The sequence below is a fragment of the Haliotis cracherodii genome, unplaced genomic scaffold (assembly GCF_022045235.1).
Source record: "Haliotis cracherodii isolate W230 unplaced genomic scaffold, xgHalCrac1.p SCAF_6, whole genome shotgun sequence".
NCBI lineage: Eukaryota > Metazoa > Mollusca > Gastropoda > Lepetellida > Haliotidae > Haliotis > Haliotis cracherodii.
Window position 1 is genome coordinate 27,718,380 of NW_027266319.1, and position 23,127 is coordinate 27,741,506.

A 23,127-nucleotide genomic window follows, 5' to 3' on the forward strand; every position below is an offset into this window, starting at 1 on the left:
AAAATCACAAAACTAAATCACAGATACAAGGTAAACATAACACAGTGGTCTTGTCATCTTGGACGGCACAGGTAATCGCAGGTGTTACAGGTAAATTCTCTTCATGCACATCTGTAAACAAATAAACAAGTTTACAACTCTTGGTACTGACTTTGTTTTCTATACTGATGTCACATATTACTTATGATACACCTACAGTCTCTTAGGTAAACTCGTTAACACAGGTAAACTTGTTAACGCAGGTAAACTCGTTAACACAGGTAAAAACAAATATTTGATTTATTTTGTTCTTTTTCAGGATTTGAAACAAAAATTAAGTATTTAAGTTTTTAAAAAGTAATTTATCACATTACATGAACATTGAACCACAGCTACTATAAGAATGACATCACAGAGAAGATATCACAGATTGATCTGAAGAGGGAAAGATGGTAAAAGGACAGAAAGATCGTAAATTCAAGTTCTGCAAATATAAAAGTTGTGATAACATATTTACAATACACTGCTATTTACAACTGCATAATAAATTAAATCAGTACTTTATTAAATCAATTAATAAATAAATAATTTATACAGTTACTAAAATTTAAATTAAGATGTAAAAAAACAAGAGAACAAACATGATTATAGAAATAAATTTTATTCAAATTGAGCGAAATATAAGGACATACGACAAACCGGCAAACTACAATTCGGATTGCGATCAGAAAAATAATTTTAAAAAAAAAGAAACAAATACGTCATGCCACTCACCTTTGTTGTTGTTGTGATCGCTCGTTCACGTGTAGGCTGCATTCTCATTCGTCGCACTGATAATCCGTTCAAACACAGAATCATTGTAAAACAGTTGGAAAAAATCAATAGCATGACTCTTCACTCACCGTACGTGTCAATATATATATTCTTGAGTCCGGTCGCCTCTTCAAAATCCCTCATGTCTCCACTGTTGTAGTCCCTCTGCCACTCCCATTCTTGAAAGTTGGCGGGGGGGACACCTCGTCGAAACCGTCAAAATCTTCACCAAAATATTCGCGAAATTCCCTCTCCCCTTCGCTTAAATTATTCAATTCAAACACATTATTATTCCCGATAGAGTCGTTGTTAATCATCTGATCGCTATCCGAATCGTAGTTGGCCGCCATTACGCTTGATTTACGATTCAAGCGAGAAAAATACCTGTCGCGAAAACAGGTGACATCCGCGATTTTCGCGCCAAAAAGACGGGGAAATTCCATAGAATGACGTGTCAATCACGTGTATATCTCGTTTCCATATTTAGAACGAGATTACACACGAGAAAGGAAGTAGAAAGAGCGATTTTGTAAACACGCTCGCGCCGCCCGATTTATCGGGCAGCCGGGTGTGGGGCTTGGACAGTTCTCGCCCGATTTTTCGGGCAGCCGGGTTCTGGGACACGGTTTATGCTGCCCGATAAATCGGGCAGTCGGGGCGAAAGGGTTAACACATTGGAGGTTGGCCAAGTATATCTAATGTTCGCCTCTCTCAAGGACAACTTGAGTTTGATTCAGACAGGTGTAATGTCTAAGGCCCATTCTTGGTGCCCCAGGGGCGGTCGGGTAGCCTAGTGGTTAAAGCGTCGCTCGACACGCCGAAGACCCGGGTTCGAATCCCAACATGGGTACAATGTGTGAAGCCCATTTCTGGTGTCCCCCGCCGTGATATTGCTGGAATATTGCTAAAAGCGGCGTAAAACCATACTCACTCACTCAGTCACTCACTTGGTGTGCCACCATGGAAATGCTGGTTAGAATTGGTCTCCAGCAACCCATGCTTGTTGGATCGGGTGATCTGACTTGCTGACTTGGTTGATGCTGGTCTAGCTGGTCCAGGCTCAAAGATGTACGATCTGCCATCATAAAGCTGGATATTTGCTGAGTGTGGTGTTAAACAAACAAACAAATCGCGGCTATACAAGTGTTGAACCTCATTCCGCCATACACTCATACTCAAACATGCACTGTCTACTATACTGATTAAAAAGGGGATTGTTCCTTTAAATATAGAGATCTGAGTGCAAAGAGACTTATTCCAATTTCCTGTCTGACTCTCCACATGTAGGATTGTGTCTTGACTCACCAGAACCAGGTCATTCTGTCCAGTAACACAAAGACATATCGAACCCTGTTCAAGTCATCATCATAAATAACACAAATGGAATTGGCAGTTAGAGATCTGTATCAAGGATAGAGGATTATTAGATGGAGTAAATCATGCATGAGGAATTTATCAAGTAAATGATATATCATTTATTGATCAGTAATACAAGGTAATATTTCATACACCTAGCATTACCTGTATTGATCCAGGTGGTGAAATAACACTCCACTTATTATTGACATAGTAATCCGATAACAATTTAAAGTAATACCATACTGTGAGTTAACCATATTTTGATTTAGATTTGCTGTTATGATAGGAGTGAGTTTGGTATTATGCCACTTTTAGCAATATCATGGCGGGGAGACTCCAGAAATTGGCTTTACATATTTAACCCATATTGGGAATTGAACCCAGGTCTTTGGTGTGATGAGTGAACACTTTAACCACAAGGCTACCCAACCACACCTGTTATGATAGGAATTAAGGGGCTGAAGTAGACAGCACTGTCTCGTGTTTGAGACATTCGGTCCTATGCTGTTGAAGATTGCTGGAATTAATATCATCTGATGAGTTTGTAAAAAGGTATGCAGGGTCCATTTGTTATTCTGTCTCACAGTCTCCGAACAGTATTATTGTCCCTTCCGCCAAGCCCTTATTGTAATGCTCTAGGCTTAACAATATATATGGAATTGCTTGTTTCTATCAAAATTATATATTTTCAGACAGACAGACAGACAGACAGACAGGAATATATTTTTTTATAGTAAAAGACGAGGTATGTCAAGGACAATCTTGGGCCCAATGGCAATGGCAATTTAGGACAGGTCAGTGGTCAGAAGGAATCAGGTGAGGATCAACAAAAAATATGACTGTCTCTAAAGGGGGGGGGGGGGGCATAAAAAATAATACACATCTTTAGGGAAGATCATTAAAAAAAATGTGCAGGGACATAGGAGGATCATCCAAGAATATGTCAAGCATGATGGGAGGATAATAATATATTTTCTGTACCGGTCCATTTCAAAATCCTCTGACCCACCCTTCCTGTAATAAATGACTGGTTCCTTAAATATTGGTAAGAACATGATCAAACATGTTCACATGACAGCCAACTAGCCTTTCAGCTTTTTCAATGTTTTAATTTCTTACATGAAGAAAGGTTAAAATAAGTGAAAATAGGTGAGAAATTCTTACTATGATCAAGATGATGACAAAGATGAAGTTTTTTCATACATTTGTTCCCTACATCTGCTAAGTTTTGGTCTCTGATGATGTTCAAACATTTGAGAATGGTCCATGAAAAACTCAACTACATTTAGTAATGTTATAAGGCTAGATGGTTTGATGACTTACGTAATGATTTCTAAAGGCTTGACTAATTTCCTAAATTATTATTATTATTGAAACATTGTTCAAGTATATTTGGAATGTTCTCATGTTAAAGAATTCTGGGACGAATGTAATGCTTTCATAAATGTTATTTTTGGTCATGTTGTTATTACAAAACAAGAAAATCAATTCATAAATTATGAGTATCCTGGGGTTCAAACAGCAACAGTATGATACCTTGTTATAATGAACAACCCTAGAAAGCCTCCACTCTCAATGTGCAATGTGACTGTGATGTTTAATAAAACTACAGCACGAGGGATATTCATCATTTCGTCCAGCACGGCTACCATATCATCATTGTCCTAGCACTGCCATGTTTAATGTGCTCTCCTCCTGTTGCCGGTCAGCACATGTTTTATAATGTGTTTTTCTGGTTGTTATGGTGATAAAACCATTTAAACTCATGGTTTGACAAGCAAATGAATAATCATTTCCCTGGAGAGCTCTTCACCAGGAATAGAAAAATGATTGTGCAAATCAGTCCGTGTGTTTCCTATGGCTCCGAGCAACTTCTTGCTGTTTGTTCAGCAAAAATGGAATTGTAAAACAGCTTGAAAATCACTATGTTTATGGACCGATGTTTGAAGGTACTCTATGATGAAGCAGTTGCTTAGTGTAAGCTAATGAAAAATACAAGATTTGCAAAATATGTAGTTATGTTTTAAGCTCTCTTTTTTTTTTTTTTGCCTCTTAGCTGTTCTGATGAAAATCATTTGGCAGCTGGAAATCTGATGTCTATTGATGTGTGACCCATTGGCATTGTAAAACTGTTTCATGGCCAACATCCTTATGCAGCGTTGCCCAAGGAACTGTTTGGAAGTGAAAGTCCTGTCTGAGCTGCACTGCTGCACTATTTCAGATTGGGCTATTATTTTTTTTATTTGTTAGATCAAGGATGCACTTTGTCAGAGCCAGAAGTCAGAGGATGGAATAAAAATACTTTCATAACTTCACATTATGCCACGTGGATTAGGTCTGGCATCCATGCAGAGGTCAAATGATGAATTTGCCATATTTAGCATAATCGTCTGCTGGAAACTTAGGTTTTTATTGGAAGACAAAGGAGTTAATATTTGGCAAAATCTGCATATCAAAAACAAGGGACGTAATTCTAGAGTTATTTTGTAAGGATTTACGTTGACTGTGATTTGGCGAAATATTGAATGTTAACTTGAACATCACAACTTTCATAGATGATTTTTTTTTTTAAGAACACTGCGTGACCAAAAATATTTTTGCATGTATGACGTGTTTCGATTATTTTGTTATCTCCAATTATGAAGGAAATAGGGATGGCGGATTCATGATCCAACAAATATAAACATAATGGCCTTATTAATGTGAGAAATTCACAGCCATTCGTGGCTATTGAGGTTAAAGCACCCCATCTTTAAATGGTAAAGAGATGAATATTGTATATATATGCACACACATTATGCATACAGGGCCATAAATTAGTATCCATATACCGATATATATAATGCAAAACATTGCAGAGAGGATTTTATAAACATATTTATGCAAGCTGTAGCCATTAGAACCATTGGAAGCTGTAGTAGATTGTCCAATTCATTACGATCCATGGTAGTCTTGTAGGTATGTATATCGTATTTCCTCTCTTAGACGGCCTAGGTGTCTATTCATTTCAAGCTTTTACCAATCGTCTATTAGAGGCCTGGTGTCTATTCTGTTTAATGCTAGCACAGTGGCAACTCACTACCTTACCGAATCCCGAGTGCTACAGTCATACAGAGAGTACATTTGCAGGAAACGGTCATTTTTATTCACCAACATATCACAGAATAAAATAGGAAATTGTTATCTTGAGATCGAACGTCAAAGGGAGTGCAAGAGTGTGTCGGAGAACTGGCATGTATTAGCATCTAATAGAAGAACAACAGTGAGCAATATCAGGGATACTAGATGTCTCATCTGTGGAACTTGTCTACTGAAACTGATAAGGCAATTAAACTAAATACACATAACAACAGTCTGCAACTTTAGCCTCTGGTCCCAACCCCAAGTCTAGTGAATATCTGTACTGTCTAGTAAGCTCGGGTAATAATAAAAGTCTCTATCATAATACTAAAATCTACTGAAATTGATGCTTAGAGACATGTTCTGTCCAGTAAACTCAGATGTTTTTGGCACAGACTTTAACAATATCAGTGAGTGAGCGAGTATGGTTTTATGGCGCTTTTAGCAATATTCCAGCAATATCACAATCGGGGACACTAGAAATGGGCTTCACACATTGTACCCATGTGGGGAATCTCACCCAGGTCTTCGATGTGAAGAGCGAAAGGTTTATCCACGAGACTACCCCATACCCCTGTAACAATTTGAGGATGCAGATAGGAGGTATAATTGCTGTTGCCTGTAAATATGTGTGGCACAGGCAAACTAGTTTTGAAGTCATGAGCACCAATATACTGTGACAGGTAGCCATATCAGGATGAGAACTTCATCATCATCATCATCATCATCATCATCATCATCAACATCATCATCATCATCAACATAACTTCAACTATAGTAAATAATAAATAAATCCATTAGCAATATTTTCTGTCATAAAGCCCTGTAAATGTTTTATTTGCACATATGTGATATACATTCTGTACCCTGGTCTTTGATAATATATACTACTCAACAGTTTACAAGGACCAGACCTTTTACTGAGGTATCTAACTTCATTCTTAGCAAATATTGAGTAGTATGTCAACACGTTTCCAGAATCTGTTTTTATGTAAGCCTGATCTTAACATTGTCATCTTGTTATGTACAGGACAACCAATCTATTGATGCTGTGATGTGAATCAACTTGGAACCACATCAAGTGTAGTGCCCCGAGCCATGTGTTTGTCCGTGTCTTGCACAAAGGACCGGAGATTCACATACGAAGACAACCTCTGGATTCTATATATCCAGCACCATTGCACTGGATGCTCGAGCATTCGATGGATGCTAGAATCAATCTGTTATTAGATACGCACCACTATAAGCCTGGCCCATCTGCAACATCGTTATGTTCACAAGTGTATTGACCACAAATACAACTCTATGGACTACATGGGGTCAGCCTATTATTCTGTACATTGGTTTCACAACTAACCACTCCAAGTTTGACTTCTTCGATTGGCTGTTTTATGGAGACATCTACGAACTGTATTGGATGAGATGATGATTGTAAGGATTGTTTGTTTGTTTTTTAACGCCACCCTCAGCAATATTCCAGCTATATGACGGTGGGCTGTAAATAATCGTGTGTGGACCAGACGATCCAGTGATTGACATCATGAGCAATTGATACACAATTGTGATACGAAGACATGCACCAACCAGTGATTTATATCATGAGATTGGCAACTGTGATACAATGATCTGCATCATTAAAGTCAGTGAGCCTCACCACCCGATCCAGTTAGTCGCCGCTCAGGACAAGCACGCCGAAGACCCGGGTTCGATTCCCGACATGGGTACAATGTGTGAAGCCCATTTCTGGTGTCCCCCGCCGTGATATTACTGGAATATTGCTAAAAGCGGCGTAAAACCATACTCACTCACTCACTCACTCACTCAGGACAAGCATCTTTTGCTGAAGACTGTAGGGAAGGGTCTGTCGTTGGACTTTGGCATTGAACAGAAACTGGTTGTAGCGTTTTTGCTTTGTATGAAAGAGAAGTCAGTTTGTTGTTGCAATCATTGATGATTACAGGGGTCACAGAGTTATTCAATATTGGTGTTGATCCACAGTTGTTAAGACATTCTGGAGGGGTGGCTATATAGAGAAACTTGCCGAATGACTTGTGATGGAAATAACTTCTTGTGGGAGATTTTCAATATTTAGGAACCTGATCAACCATATTTATATGATCAATAATCTAGAAGACTTATGAATGTAGTTGTTTATCTTCATTTAGGACTTGTGTTGAATATTGTTTCTGAATACATGCTTTAGAGTGAGTCAGTCAGCCACTTCATCCCTTTGCCGGGTGACTTTTCTTACATTGAGCTCTCATGCCTCAATCGAATAAATAGATGTAGTAAACACTGTATTGTGCATACCCTCAATCTGAACTGAATTGTGTTACTAAATGCATATCTTAATTTGAACTTGATGCTTGACTGGAGTTGTTCAACATGACTAGATACTCTGAATGCAGTTGCCTCGGTTGAAATAGTGCAAACTTTTCTGTCAGTACTATACTGGTTCACTGTGAAGTAAAGAGAGCTTCTTCTGCTCATCTGGGCGAGGGGCAGTCGGGGAGCCTTGTGGTTAAAGTGTTTGCTCGTCACGCCGAAGACCCAGGTTCGATTCCTGACATAGGTACAATGTGAAGCCCATTTCTGGTGTCCCCTGTCATGATATTGACGGAATATTTCTAAAAGCGGCATACAACCATACTCACTCACTCACACACCCACTAACCCAGCCGCCCAGCCACCCGCCCACCAACCGACCCACTCACTCACTCACTCACTCACTCACTCACTCACTCACTCACTCACTCACTCACTCACTCATCTGAGTGATGGGGTAACCTAGTCATTAAAGCATTTGCTCATCATGACGAAAGACCTTGGTTCGATTCCCCACATGGGTACAATGTGTGAAGTCGATTTCTGGTGTCCCCTGTCATGATATTGCTGGAATATTGCTGAAACAATACTCACTCACTCCTCTGCTCATCAAGTATATGATGCACTTTACAACCTCCCTTTGAAGTTGCGTATATACATATGTTGATATCAATTTTTAAAACCAATACCTTCAAAATCCATATATATCTTGTTTCTACAATCTGAAAGTTTATGACGTATGAAACAATTCCATATGCTTTCTTTGTTTTGTTGTTTCACGACACACCCAGCAATATTCTAACGATATGACGGCGGTCTGTAAATTATCAAAACAGGACCAGACAATCCAGCGATTGACAACATGAGCATCAACCAAGTCAGCAGGTCTGACCACCCGATCCTGTTAGTCGCCTGTTACGACAAGCATAGTTGCCTTTTACGGCAAGCATGGGTTGCTGAAGACCTGTTCTACCCCGGATCTTAACCGGGATTGCCTCTCTGGGCATAGGCAGTCAGAGGGGGTGGGTTGCACACATGGATCACCCGTGCAGCACACAACACTCCCAGAGGCATACCATTCACCAGCAATAGAAACGAACAGGTTTAGTCCACTAGTCCTTATAATGATAACATGTATCAAAATCCTTAAACGTGTTCTACTAGTCCTTAGGATAACAACTAGTGGGCAGTTTGGCAGGACTACAGGACTAGTGCCAATTTCTAATGCTGTTCACTTATACAACTGATATGCATGAGTGCTATATCTTCCAGTACCGGTACTAATCTTACAAAATAATTGTGTGCACTTTTTCAGTTGCTTGTACATGAGGGGTGAACTGAACTGGAAAAGCTTAGAAATCATTAATCTATAATTATGAGATAATTGGGACCGGATATTTCAAGAAACATGTAGATTTGTAATGTACATCTGTCAATAATTAAAAAGCAGCTGATAGCTTTCATCATACAACCGTGTACCCAGTAATTATCCCAAACCTGTTTATGATATGGTCATTCACCATATGTTGTTATGAATTTCATAATTATACTTAATTATAGTATATGGACAGATGGATTTTACATCCTCAATTAAGTAACTTAAAATGAGATGAAATTTTAGTTGATGGAAATGCTCTTTAGGAAAATATCTTCTTGTGTCTGAAATATCTAATTATTGTTTAGGAAATACATACACAGATAGTAAGCAGAAAGAAATTCAACACAAAAGAGGCCATTGTGTCTGGTTGAGTTGTGGCCCAGAGATACAATCAGAGTTACATCCAGGCACTACTGCCTTTACATGCCGACTGAACACTGCAGGTGCTGTACCAATGATAAATACTCTATGCTCTGTCATCCATTCAAATACCCATGAAGATCCGGGGTAGAATAGGGCTTCAGCAACCCAAGTTTGCTGATAAAGGCGACTATGCTTGTTGTAACGGGATCAAGAGCTGAGACTCTCTGACATGGCTTATGCATGTCATTGTATCCCAATTGCGTACACCAAAATTCATGATGTCAATCATGGGATTGTCTTGTCACAGAACACCAGTAAATATCCTGATTAGAATTGCTCTTCAGTCCATGCTTGTCATAAGAGGCGACTAACAGGATCTGGAGCTGAGTGAGTGAGTGAGTGAGTATTGTTTTACGCCGCTTTCAGCAATATTCCAGCAATATCACGGCGGGGGACACCAGAAATGGACTTCACACATTGTACCCATGTCGGGAATCGAACCCGGGTCTTCGGTGTGACGAGGGAACGCTTTCTGGAGCTGAGACTCACCGACTTGGTTGATGCATGTCATTGTATCCCAATTGTGTACATCAGTGTTCATGATGTCAATCACTGGATTGTCTTGTCCAGTCTCCCTTATTCACAGACTGCCATCATCTAGCTGGAATATTATTTGACGCCTTGTTAAAAACAATAAATCAAAAGGAACATGAACTATGTAAAATACGGTAGATGCGTTCTGATGACACAATCCTCTGTTCTTCAGTTGGCTTGTGTTTACGCAATGCAATATAAGACTTATTTATATCTAGGTCACAATAATGCACCACTGTGTAGTATGTTTATATTGACATAACACCTGTTACTATGCCATTGTCAATGGTTCAGTCAGGTTCAAACTGAGTGCAAAGTAGGATTTTTAATTCTTCTATATAGAATTGCCATAGTGCTAAGTGAATGATGTAAGCAAACATATCATATATTCACACATTGTGGCCTACATTCAGCTGTTTCAAACCAAGATTGATTAACAGACAGCGTTCATGTCCTCTTTGCGTGCACTTTCAACATTGATGATAAAAGTTTCTCGACAGGTAATGGGGTTGTCACACTTTTAAAAAGAAAGAAAAATTCTCATGTTTGAAAAACCAGTGCTGTGTCAAGAGACAAACGGTTTTGGGGTTGAATCATGACTCATCAATATGATGCCACAGCATGTGTATACCACATTCATTTCGACCAATCCGAAATTTTCAAGTAGTGATTATGGAAGAGGCAGAGCAAATTGTGGTGTAAGTGGCATGGCTCATATTGATCTGTCCTTCTGACACAGCAGGGAAATGTCACACGGGAAATTGATTTTACTCATTACGAGATGATGGATAATAACTGGGCACAGTTCAGGTGTAAAGTGTACTGTGAGAGTGTACTGTGAGTGTACTGTGAGTGTACTAGTACTAATGGACACAACACCCAGGGTGTCAACCTGTAATATAACTGAATCAATACACATCCCTGCCGTGGTTGTTGTGGCATTTCATGTCAGTCGTCTGTTTTTGACAGGAGTTTGGTTTAGATAGTTGGGCTGAGTAAAAAAAAATGATCTCGTTATTGTCATTCGTCTATGAAAACACATTAGCGTTGGCATTTTTAAGGGGTTTAGTTAGAGGTGCACAGCATTACTGGTATTGCAAAGTATATGAAATGCTAATATATACATATCATGAAAGCTTTTACGTATCGCAATATATAAATCATTATTGCAATAAATTGTGATACGAAATTAAGGCCAGTCACCATCACTAGTTTTAGTAATTTTCTTTTAAGTTTCAGTAGAAATTAAGAAATGATTTATTTACTTATATTAGCACACATGCATTTTAGCGATTGTCAGTGCTGATTGGTCAATTGAACCTATGTGACATCATAGTGCTACATTGTTGAGAAAATTATGATATGACATCATATCTTGTTCATGATGTCACAAAATGATCACTTCACGTCATCTGAATAATTGTTTGCCTTCACGGAAGTTTCTCTGTATCTTGCCATTTCATATGTCTGTTATTCATTTCTCTCTTAAAATGCCCATGTAATATATGACATCACCTACCCAAAACCCAAAATTTACCAATTTTCTTTCCTGTGAATGCATGAAAGGCTTGGGATTGACAACATTCGTTCTATCTGGACATCATATCTGTAATTCCTCGTAGCTCATTTGGTATTCCGTATTTAACTACTAATAACTAGATTACTTGATGTATTGATTTTGCTGATTGAAGGAACGAAGTCAGGCACATGTTACAAGAAGGTATGAAACAGTATCTCCAGGCTAATGCATATACACATATGTAGTCTAATCTTTATAGAAGAGCAAACCTGAAACACTCTGATGGATACTTTCTAAATAGTAAATGAGTCTAAAAGAAACTAGACTGTTCTACTTCAACCTTTCTTCATGCTTTCTGAAATTTATAACTTTTGGTATTTTTGTCCTTGTTGCTGACTGACACTGAAACAACTTGATGTTTATTTGTAGAGAGATTGTCCTGAGTGTCTTGATATCAAATATATCATCACATTAGTTGATAAAAGTTTAAAGCACCCAGGCTTGATAAGTGTTGATGTATTTGAGCTACTAGCGTGAGATTCTATTTATACTGCAGAATGGATCTTCCAATTTTTTTAGCTTGTTAACAGTTAATAGCCAGTATCTTAAATGTAAAATGTACAGCTAGCTATCTGTGGAGGCCAGTTTTGGATGATAGATGAACGGGCCTATAATCTCTGGAGTGAGTGAGTTGGCTTTAACGCTTTGAAACAGTATTCCAATTATATCACAGCGTGTCAGCTCAAAGTGGGAGGAAAGCCCGAAGTGATGCAGGTCTCCGACATTTATATGGAATTACCACTTTGGTGAAACGGACATGGTGCTGACAAACCTAGACACATAATAGGGGCAAACCGGGATTCGAACCAACAATCAAAGGTTTTGGCATGCCCAAGGGACACAACTCTGCACAGCGAATTGTGGGGCCTTAGACGATTGGGCCACCCATTCCCCTCCTATACACAAGTACCCATTATCACCTTCATCCTAGCTTCGTCAAGCAGTCTCATGTTTTTGTCATAGCAGCTTATCAGACAATCATGAGGTAACAGTTTCAATCAGAACTCCTGAAGCAAAGATCTACTCAATTACAGGCGTTAAGCCTTTCAGGATACACCTTGGCCTGGCTAATTGCAGCAAGACAAAGGAATGTGTGTGCTGGGTGCTATGACTGATTAGTTCTACCTAGACCACTGACGCCATGGAGAGATGGTGTTTCCTCAACATGAGGCATCTGGTTGCATCAGGAGGAAGGGATGCATGTCAGTTTGTGTATAATCAACTGTGTCTGCATGACAAACACTGGCCTGGCATTCAGGGAGTGCAGGCTGACACGGATGACATGGTTGCACTATCAGTTACCTGGTGACATGGCAGCAATCAGTATGAGTATCACAAGCTGACACTGAAAGCCATTTAGATATGTGTTGGAGAATAATTTTTAATAAATTTGGGTATTATTTCATAAGTCTGTATCTTTTGATTTTATGTATTACCGTATTCGACCCATTAAGACCCAGGGCACTTAAAAAAAGACAGAAGGGGTGGGCGCTTATTGGGACCAATTCAGAGTCAAATTGGCGTAAATTCATCAGTAAGCCTTACCGTATTTTCTTGAGAATAGTGCACACTTTTTTTTAAAAAACACTGCTGTGTGGAAGGGGATGTGCATTATAATATTTTTCTGCACATAATATTCAAAGTCACAAGTATCTAAAATAAACCGAATACAGTCATGCCCCGCTTATACAGACTTCAAATATCCAGAAACCTCGGTTCCCGGATGATTTTTAAAACGAAATATAATTACTATATGGGTTGAATACGGTATATGTTTATTTAACCCTATTGTTGAAGTTGAACGTAATTTGCTTTTTTAAGTTTGTACCTTTTCTTGTTTGGGAACCTAATTCTTAAGATTTGATTCTGAGCTATATTTCCAGACATTCCATAGACTATGAATATCAAATACTCTGAGATGCAGTTTTGCATCACAAACTTGCTTCATGTTTCTACATGATTCCCCAACATAATATGTAAATATTTACCATGAAACACATGTGGTTGATGGTACCAGCTTGGAGAACTGGCCACAGCTCCAAAAGCCATCCCAATCAATAAATATAAGATCAAAAGCTCACCGTAACCACCTCCCAGCCACTGCCTTCTGGATGCCTTGGTCAAGTACATCAGTGCTAGGTATTTCCCACAGCAGAAGATGACAAGAAGCCAGATCTTCATCAACTCTCTCCTCAAAGGATCAATTGTCAGACTTGCTCATATAATGCACAGCAGTGATCATGTGCCGAATATTCACGCAGGAGTTTGGCCACAGCACTGTAAGTGTAAGGAGAGGCTGTGGATTCCTGTAGTATGATATTCTGTGAGGGTCTCACTCAGTAGTGATATTGAGGGTGTTGAGTCCTTACTGCCTAAGGCAACCAGACAATGCTTCTGTTGTCATCATTTTATTTTGTCATGCCATGATGCTGCTGATGGATAAATTGATTTCCGGCCAAATGTCATTTGAAGCCTGTGTACTTAATATCTCCATTTCATTGTTATGTTGGAGATGTTATCTTCTTTGGATCATTGTTTCAAAATTATTATTAAATGTATTGTCTTTCCGGTGGAAAATGGAAAAGTTTCCTTTGATTGGAGATGGGGATAGTATTTAAAGTTATGAGAAATTCTTATACAGTCAAACAGCATTGTCAAACCCAAAGGCACAGATTGAGGTGCCAGGATAAGCTGAATCTGGGTTCAAATCCTGGATCACCCTGATTTTGATTCTTGGTTTGTCAGCACCTGCAAAAACCTGCATCTTGCTATGCAGAGTTTGTCCCCAGGTGTGCCAGATCATCATGGGTTGTAATCCAAGGTGTGTCCTAATTGGGATCCTTGGTTAGTTAGCACCGTACCCATGTTTTGAGTTTCACTGAACACCTTTCCAGATGCTAATGTGTTTTTTTCCCTTGTTTTTCCCTGTCTTCATTTTGGGTCCAGACAAATAGATGCATAGTTGAGTGAATTCTCATTTTGAGCAATTATTTTGTGATTTACATATTCACTGCATACAGTGATCTACATTCAAACACAGTGATCTAGATTCAAACTCACTGATCTACATTCAAACTCAGTTATCTACATTCAAACTCAGTGATCTACATTCAAACTCACTGATCTACATTTAAACTAAGTGGTCTACATTCAAACATAGTGATCTACATTCAAACACAGTGATCTACATTCAAACTCAGTGATCTACATTTAAACTAAGTGATCTACATTCAAACTCAGTGATCTACATTCAAACTCAGTGATCTACATTCAAACTCAGTGATCTACATTCAAACACAGTGATCTACATTCAAACACAGTGATCTACATTCAAACATAGTGATATACATTTAAACACAGTGATCTACATTCAAACTCAGTGATCTACATTCAAACACAGTGATCTACATTCAAACACAGTGATCTACATTCAAACATAGTGATCTACATTCAAACTCAGTGATCTACATTCAAACTCAGTGATCTACATTCAAACACAGTGATCTACATTCAAACACAGTGATCTACATTCAAACACAGTGATCTACATTCAAACATAGTGATCTACATTCAAACACAGTGATCTACATTCAAACTCAGTGATCTACATTCAAACTCATTGATCTACATTCAAACTCAGTGATCTACATTCAAACTCAGTGATCTACATTCAAACTCAGTGATCTTCATTCAAACTCAGTGATCTACATTCAAACACAGTAATCTACATTCAAACACAGTGATCTACATTCAAACTGAGTGATCTAAATCTACACTCACACCCAAGCTAATTCATTCACTCACAGAACACCTCTGTGGTCTAGTGGTAGAGTGTCCACCCAGAGTGCGGAAGGTCCAGGGTTCGATTCCCAGCCGCGTCATACCAAAGAGTTTAAAAGATGGTACTTGTTGTTACCCTGCTTAGTGCTCGGCATTAATGGGCTAAAACAAGGATTGGTCAGTTCGGAGTCAGTATACTGTGTCTGAGTGGGGTATTCATGATAATCTGCGGCATGGTACCTCAATGGGCTAGGACTATAAAATCAGCATTTAGTCCCGGCTAGTACAAGCAACCACGAACACACGTCTGGATGCACGTCGCTATGTAAGTGCACTCAATCTTGGACATGATGTTAAACCCCATTTCACCTCATTCACTCACTGCATGCAACATTACAACACTGCTATTTATTATGTCATGACTGACACGGATGTCGGAGTGCCCTGCAGAATATCTGAGATGGTTGTAGGCAGCCAAGTGTGGATATATTGCTGTAAGCTGACAGCTAGGTTTTTTTGTGCCTAGAAAGCGTGATATTTATCGTTTGCAAAAACTCAGTAGTTCTTCTCTTGAAAGGATTACACAACAAGGTTAGTGCCCAATGATCACACACATCCACTCTTCACTGTAAAGTCCGCAGTGATCTCTTCGCTCTGTTTTTCCAATCATCAGCAGAGAAAAAATGTAAACATTATCATTTGATGTTAGTTTAATTGTGAGGTGATTTGTAGTTGGAGACGAAGCAGATACATATCTTAGTGTGTGTTCCAGTGATTGTTGCATGGAATGCTGGGAATACCCATGAGTTACTCGAGTTATTCAAGTATACAAATCCGGGGAAACTATTTGCGTGTCTCTTTAGGTTCCGGAAATCAACTGGAAGGACTTTGGCTGGCTCACTTCCGACATTTCAAAATCAAAAGAATCTATATCCCATTCAATCCTGTCTGGTTTGTTTCAATACAGTCATTCTACGATTTAATTCCTCAGCTTACTAGAACCCAAAGTCAAAGGTATAGAGCATGTTTGTCTATATTTAGCTAATCTGAACAGCCTTCAAAATCCATGCTTGTCTGCTAGCCTGAGACCACTAAAGTTTGCTGAGGGCAAAAATCCAACGATGTTTGTCCTACTTGACTATTTTTAGTGGCCTTTGAGGGCTATAATTCAGACCCAGTTCTCCATGCTTCAGTTTTGCTATAAATTGGAACTGAATAAAACTGAAATCATAAACATAGTAAACATTTTTGTCTTGTTCAAACAGGACTCACTACAAACCCTAAAGACCAGTGTAATTAGGTTTACACTAGTCATCTGGACTAGTCCTAATGACATAAATTCCCAAAGCTGCTGCATCAAATGTCCAGTTGGCATTATGGCATGGCACACCGTTTGTTGTTTGTTGGCAGGAAAGCAGTACATTTATGAAGCTAACACTGACACCATTAGTTGTGTCATGAAGCTGATTGAAAATTCTAATCCAATTGTAAGCCTGGCTAGATTATTAAACAACTGGTCTATTTTTTCCTTGATAATGATGCTACTTTGATGTATGCTTGGCCATTAATAGATTAATAATGATGTATCCTGTTGCACCATGTGGGGATCCGGTGTAGAATTGGTCACAGTCACCTATGCTTGACATGATTTCTCTTGTTTGCAATCTCATTAAAATCAGACCTCAGTTCTCACTATTGCAAAACAAAGATCTGAGGACATCCCATTACGGGTCACGTCTGAACGACCTTTCATCCGACCAATCAGAGCGTCGCTTACCAGATTATGAAAGTGACAGTCGAAATGGGATTTCTGATCATGCAGCCTCAAAAACTTTTACTACGAACGATAGTTACGGGTTTAACGACTGTATCCATACAATCTAGACCATCTATTAGCCATTCCAGAATGTTCTTTTGTTCAGGTTTCAAATTTGTAATCGGGAATTTGTCAAAATATGTTTCGAAGCGTAGTTGCCAATTTGAAATTAGTGCCGTAAAGCACGAGAAAGCTGCCTTCTGATTGGTCATTCCATTGGTCAGTCAAAGTTCGCGCAAGGTCGGTCTGACGTGACCCGTAATTGGATGTCCTCAGATATTTGTTTAGCGAGAGCGAGAACTAAGATCTGATTTTAATGAGATTGTTTTGTTTGTTGTTTAGCGCCTCACTCAACAATACACTGGCTTTATTTTGTTATTATTACAGTGCACTGTCAAACATATCTGGACCAGACAATCCAGTGATTGACACTATGAGCATTGTTTGTTTGTTTGTTTAACGCTGGCCTTAGCAATATTCTAGCTATATGACAGCGGTCTGTAAATAATCAAGTCTGGACCAGACAATCCCGTTAATGACATCATTAGCATCGATCCATGCAATTGGGATACAATGACATGAATCAACCAAGTCAGCGAGCCTGACCACCAGACCCTGTTAGTCGCCTTTGACGACGAGCATAGTCGACTTTTACGGCAAGCAAGGGTTACTGAAGACATATTCTATGAGCATTGCTCAACACTGTTGGGATATGATAACATGCATGAACCAAGTTAGTGAGTCTGGCCACCTAATCCAGTTAGTCGCCTCTTACGTTAAGCATGGGTTGCTGAAGACCAATTCTAATGCTGGTAATGAGAGTCAACTAAAGGATGTGGAGTTCGGGCTTTGCAACTTGGTTCCTTGTGTGTCATTGTTTCCCTATGACAGGGATGTTGACCTTTATTTTCTTATATCAAGCTATGGTAAAATTGTCTGATCCAGACTCTTAATTTCAGGCTGTCTTGACAAAGCGGGAATGTTTTGCAGACATCAAACAGTCACCTAGACTTGTACGTCTCTAATGCAATAATTATTAGTTGAAATCATAATTTCTAGATTAGGTAAATAATAAAAACAAGTTGTCGCTATAAGAGACTGGAGTCCTCAGTGTCAGCATATCTAGACTTACCTATTAGGAGGATATAATTACAACACATCCAGGGACTTGTCTTTCAGTACAGCCTTGGAGCAAGGCTATCAGTAACCAAACAAACCATGTCGCATGCTCTTATGATCCAGGTGGACCATAGTGTTTTGCTGATATATTCTCTCTTGTATTCAAGAATATGTTTGGTACATATTGATCTTACAGCAGACTGCTCACAGTGAAGATCAAAGGTTTAGTTTGCCTTGTAAGAACTAAGTTTGAAATACAGCCTCATGAGAACTAACTTTGAAATGTTTCTTTGTACATGAATGTACAATCTTTGAAATATTCTTCTTCTGCACAAACAGTAGCTTCAGCCAACAAGGTTATTGATCTCCGCTTCAGCTGTTCGGAGAGTAAATTGAGCGTTCATGTATAAAGTTTCCATGATCAGTGCTGCTTGACATTTTCAGATTGATTAATCTCTGCTTATTATCAATCAACATTGACAGGGCATATTAAAAAAAATCCAATATGTTTGAGCAACATTGATGGGTTGTCCTAGTGCAAGATCTGAGGAAGATTAAAGCTGCCACGGTGTTGTATTGTTCATGTAGGAGGACGCCATCAGTGGTATTGGTCATTATGTAACCTCATCAATTTTCGACAATTTTCATCATAATATCATAATATTGACTAATGTCTACATTGATCGCCATGGCTCCAAGGCTCTGAGGTTACGGTAAGCCAAGGTTTATCTGGTCTGTAATTAGCATGCGGATGACATTTTGCTAAGTCAGAGGTGGGGTGGGGTGGAATGGGGTACTGTCGTGTTCAAGATTATTGCACTTACATAGTGACATGCATGCATGTGTGTGTAGTGGCTGATGGTATAAGTACGGACATGGTTTCATGGTGCTATCTCACTGAGATACCATGCCGCAGTTTAATATGGATACCCCACTCAGACACAGTATACTGACTCCGAGCCGACCAGTCCTTGTTTTAGTCCCCTATTGCTGATCACCAGGCATGGTAACAACAAGTACCATCATTTAACATCTTTTGATATGACGTCATCAGGCCAGGGATGAAACTACAGACCTTCTGCTCTCCAGACAGACCCAGGAGGTAGGTCAGCTATGTGTTAGGATGTCATACAGGTTTATATAACATCAAACTGACATTCAAATAGACACATTCCTGGTAGGTTAGCTATGTTTTAGGATGTGATATGTGTTTGTATAATGATCAGAGTAACACTCATAAAGACACATATCCAGGTTAGCTATTTGTTAGGATGTGATATATGTCCGTACATCACCAGCGTGACACTCAAATAGACACATACCCAGGTTCTCTATGTGTAAGGATGTCATATATGTTTATATACCATCAGAGTGACACTCAAATAGACACATACACAAGTCCGCTATGTGTTAGGATGTGATACATGTTTATATACCATCAGAGTGACCACTCAAATAGACACATACACAAGTTCGCTGTGTGTTAGGATGTGATACGTGTTTATATACCATCAGAGTGACCACTCAGATAGACACATACACAGGTTCCCTATGTGTTAGGATGTGATACATGTTTATATACCATCAGAGTGACCACTCAAATAGACACATACCCAGGTTCCCTATGTGTTAGGATGTGATACGTGTTTATATAACATCAGAGTGACCACTCAAATAGACACATACACAGGTTCCCTATGTGGTAGGATGTGATACGTGTTTATATACCATCAGAGTGACCACTCAAATAGACACATACCCAGGTTCCCTATGTGTTAGGATGTGATACGTGTTTATATAACATCAGAGTGACCACTCAAATAGACACATACACAGGTTCCCTATGTGGTAGGATGTGATACGTGTTTATATACCATCAGAGTGACCACTCAAATAGACACATACACAGGTTCCCTATGTGGTAGGATGTGATACGTGTTTATATACCATCAGAGTGACCACTAAAATAGACACATACACAGGTTCCCTATGTGTTAGAATGTGATACGTGTTTATATACCATCAGAGTGATACTCAAATAGACACATACACAAGTTCGCTATGTGTAAGGATGTGATATATGTTTATATACCATCAGAGTGACACTCAAATAGACATACACAAGTTCGCTATGTGTTCGGATGTGATATATGTCTGTACATCACCAGCGTGACACTCAAATAGACACATACCCAGGTTCTCTATGTGTTAGGATGTGATATATGTCCGTACATCACCAGCGTGACACTCAAAGAGACATATACCCAGGTTCTCTATGTGTTAGGATGTGATATATGTTTATTATACCATCAGCGTGACACTCAAATAGACACATACCTAGGTTCGCTATGTGTTAGGATGTGATATATGTCCGTACATCACCAGCGTGACACTCAAAGAGACATATACCCAGGTTCTCTATGTGTTAGGATGTGATATATGTCCATACATCACCAGCGAGACATTCTGGTACATCTGAGTGATGAGAATCAGGTCTGGGTAATACACCTGTTTACTTTAATGACATTAATTGGTGTCTGAATTAATGATGTTTGGCCTTGGTTCACAGACCACCAAGGAAATGTGGTTTATATGCCATAAAAATGTCCAAATGATGCTGTTATTATAGCAGTCCTGTCTGTTTATCCCTCAACATCAAGACAGGTGGAAACCAGCCAGGGGCCAATGGTAAACCTGCCTACCACAGTACTCATTAAAACAGTTGGCAGATATGGAATGTTTTTAATGCTAAGGGCTTATATTTTTTATTGGTTGGTTTACAAACATTTTTATCATAAAATAACATGTGGGTTGTCAAAAATATAAATTCAAAAGGGTAAGCTTCCAGGCTAGTACTGATACTACTGAATGAAAAACAAAAAGTTTTAACATGGCAAGATACATGAAAGACGGTTGATTATTATGATTAGATTTTTATACATATTATTCACCATTTCTTATGAACACCGGTGATAAACTCTTGTCTGTGTTTTTTCATTTCACCTAATTTAAAACAGAGTCGGACCAAACATAAATTGTCTCTCTTTTTTGTACTTATTTCAGGGTTGGTCTTTTTTGTCGGTCAGTCTCATAAAGCAACTGAAGAAAAATAATATAAGGCATGACTGAAGTTAGGGAGGAGGATGAAAGATATGAAAATAAGAATATGTGATCGATCGCCAGAATGTTCATTTTCACAGACATAGCAACACATTGTGATGAAGCAAATATGGAACAGCGATTATCATGGAAGAAAATGTAAATGAACTTAATATGTTGGTAAATTACATGGTAGTTTAGATAATGCAGAAAATGTGTTATAATACTTGATAGCTTTTTAAAGGATGGATGATAGGCAAAAGAAATGTTTAATAACTTCTACGTCATTAGCAAGAGGTAGAATGTAGCCAGAACCCAATCAGCTTATTCATGCAGATGAAAAAAAATGCCATAAATCTTACTGGTAATTGTCCAAATAATATCAAAGATGACAACCAAAGTGATGGCTTTAAAAAATATTCTTGTCTTTGAATGGCGTTTTGTAGTTGTTTTTTTACGTGTACATATATAATATGCTCTCTGCCTCTTAGCATTCATTCACCTGATGGAGTAAGCATATCCTCCAAAATGTTGTGTTCCTCATAATAAAGAAGTTGACATTCATAAATTCTCTCTCTTAAAAATACTCTCGATATCAGTTCCAACATTTTGGGGGTTTTGAGAGCAGTGATCCCCAAACTAATCATTTGAAAACCACCTTCCTACAGTATGAATGATCAGTGGGCAGTCCGATGATGGCAGCCACTGATTCTGCAGCTGCTCGTACTGTCTAGACACACGTACCAAATACGGAACAAGTACCTATTGTTCTATCCATTTTCCAGGATTATGTGAATAACACCAGGAAATTATTCCTTGTGTAAATACTGTAGGTCCTCAGAGATACTCTCCTGTCAGCATGTGCTCTCCAAATAGAGATTGTGAGTTGTTTATGAGCATGTTTTTCTACTCCTTCTCTCGGGTGGATGAAACTGAGAGAAATGTTTTGTTTTGTTTTCTCAGGGACTAGACAAAGTGAAGTATTTTTGCACTATATTTTGCATGTCTTCTAAATTGGAAAGATAAGAGGTTACAAGCCTTTTCAGGTGATAAAAAAGATCTAGCAATAAGTATTGTATTTGATGTAATTAGACAGAATCTGGGGTGGGCATTGAACAATTGGAAGAACATGAAGACATGAAACATTTGTGGATAACAACTTCCTTATTGTTTGTAATGACACCTCAGGGTTACTTCTTGCCCCTTCAACAGGCGTATGTGACCCTTTATCAGGTGTATATGACCTCTTCATCAGGTGTATGTGACCCTTCATCAGGTGTATGTGACCCTTCATCAGGTGTATGTAACCCTTCATCAGGTGTATATAACCCTTCATCAGGTGTATATGACCTCTTCATCAGGTGTATGTGACCCTTCATCAGGTATATGTAACCCTTCATCAGGTGTATATGATAAAGGTGTAACAAGTTGTACTGAAATGTCATTACAAACAATGTAAGAAATGGCTGTTTTCATTGTTATGGTGTTTGAGAGTGTATTGTTGTTATGAGGGCCTTCCCTTCCAGGACTGCTTGTTTTTAAGCCCTGGGCTTAATCAATTACAAATTTTGCCTACATCAATTGTGTAGCATTTTATCCACATTTTAGCCCAGGGCTTAAAAACAAAGGATAAAAACATGATAGGAAGAATGAATATCCCATGTTTAATGAAACAATACCTTAACACATGATTTTCTTTTTCATCTTGAAAATTATGAGTAAAAAATCAATAAATTTTTCAACTGAATATAAGCCCATAGGCTTAAAAGCATTTTATTTTTCCATTTTTAAGCCCATGGGCTA

At 38.7% G+C, this 23,127-nt stretch overlaps 2 protein-coding genes across 4 annotated transcripts in view; one reads left to right on the forward strand and one right to left on the reverse strand.

Annotated features, from left to right (window-relative positions):
- LOC139444652 (leucine-rich repeat neuronal protein 1-like) overlaps positions 1–13,714 on the reverse strand; it is an 80,628-nt gene extending 66,914 nt beyond the window's left edge. The window contains exon 1 of the mRNA XM_071225579.1: positions 13,592–13,714. The gene's annotated coding sequence lies outside the window, so the exon portion shown is untranslated. The remainder of the gene's footprint in view (positions 1–13,591) is intronic.
- The window catches only part of LOC139445860 (mitochondrial inner membrane protease subunit 2-like), a 138,264-nt gene that overhangs the window by 80,482 nt on the left and 34,655 nt on the right, over positions 1–23,127 (forward strand). The gene's annotated exons all lie outside the window — the stretch shown is intronic.